This window comes from Arachis stenosperma, chromosome 4, assembly GCF_014773155.1.
Source record: "Arachis stenosperma cultivar V10309 chromosome 4, arast.V10309.gnm1.PFL2, whole genome shotgun sequence".
NCBI lineage: Eukaryota > Viridiplantae > Streptophyta > Magnoliopsida > Fabales > Fabaceae > Arachis > Arachis stenosperma.
Window position 1 is genome coordinate 107,762,256 of NC_080380.1, and position 1,514 is coordinate 107,763,769.

General features: G+C 42.7%; 1 non-coding gene across 1 annotated transcript; it reads left to right on the forward strand.

Moving 5' to 3' along the window:
• Positions 1 to 631: 631 nt before the first annotated feature.
• Positions 632 to 738, forward strand: LOC130978469 (small nucleolar RNA R71). The gene has a single exon (XR_009086111.1). It is a non-coding gene; the product is annotated as a small nucleolar RNA R71 (small nucleolar RNA).
• The last annotated feature ends 776 nt before the right edge of the window (positions 739 to 1,514 follow it).

A 1,514-nucleotide genomic window follows, 5' to 3' on the forward strand; every position in this document is an offset into this window, starting at 1 on the left:
CCTGTTTAATTGATCTTGAAATTGTTGGTTCGGATTGGATTGGGCAGGTTGGTCATTTTGGCCATGATATGGTGGTTGGGAGTAAGTGTTTTGTGTGGCTTGGTACGATCTTTGGTTGGAGTTTTGGTATGTGGAATTGTTATATTGGTTGGTAGTGTAAGGTTTGTGGTTTTGTGGTTGGGTTTGCTGGTTTCCCCACCCAAAGTTTGGGTGGTTTTTCCAACCTGAGTTGTAAGTGTTGGAATGTGGATCATATGATTGCCTTTGTTGATTTCCCACATAGTTGGCCTCTTCCCAATCACCTCCTTCAATGCCTACTTCCTCTTGATCTTGCGTGTGTATTGCAGCCACTTGCTTTGTGTCCAATTTCCTTGTGAGCTCTGCTAGTTGCTTGGCAAACACCTTGTTTTGGGCTAAAATTGTATCAACATGGTTCAGCTCCATGACTCCCTTAGTGTTGTGTCTCTCTGAAGCATAGTAGTATTCATTCTCAGCCACTGTCTCAATCACCTCAATGGCTTCTTCCACAGTCTTTTTCCTGTTCAATGAACCTCCTGATGAATGGTCTACAGCCTTCCTTGATTCATAAGAAAGTCCATCATAGAAAATGTGCAATTGTACCCATTCAGGGAACATATTGGGTGGACATTTCCTTGTCAATTCTTTGAACCTCTCCCATGCCTCGTAGAGCGTCTCACCATCTTGTTGTCTAAAAGTTTGAACCTCAGATCGAAGCCTATTGACCTTTTGTGGGGGGTAGAAACGTGCCAGAAACTTGCTCTCCACCTCATCCCAGGTTGTTAGGCTGTCCCTTGGGAATGATTCCAGCCACTTAGCTGCCTTGTCCCTAAGTGAAAATGGGAACAAGAGCAGTTTATAGGCATCGTCCTGGACTCCATTGGACTTCACAGTGTCGCAAATTCTCAGGAATTTGGTGAGATGTTGGTTTGGATCTTCATTAGCACTCCCACCAAATGAACAATGGTTCTCCACCAGTGATATTAACTGTGGTTTGAGTTCAAAATTATTGGCCTGAATGGGTGGTTTCTGAATGCTGCTTCCATAATTCCCAGAGGTTGGGTTTATGTATGAGCCAAGAACCTTCCTCTCAGGAATGGCATTGTTTCCATCAGCCCTCTCATGGTTGTGAAATTCTCTATCCATGTTGAGATCTAGAGCTTCCTCAAAATTGTCCTCAGATTCTCCTTCAGATTCTTCTTCTCTCAATACTCTCTTTCCTCTTGCTTCCCTTCTAAGTCTATGAAGGGTCCTCTCTGGTTCGGTATATGGAGGAGTTGATGCCTCTCCTCTTCTACCTGTCATACAAGAACACACCACAAGCAACAAACAAGTGGAATACTCTTGGTTAATGGAAGAGTATGGTTAGAGCAGTTGAGGAATTAATTCAAATAGTTAGTGGGTCAGTAAGTTAGTTGCTAGAATTGAAAGGCATAAGAAAGAAAAAACAAGTAACAGAGTGCAGAAATTTAGAATTTCAACAAGAAACTAGAACT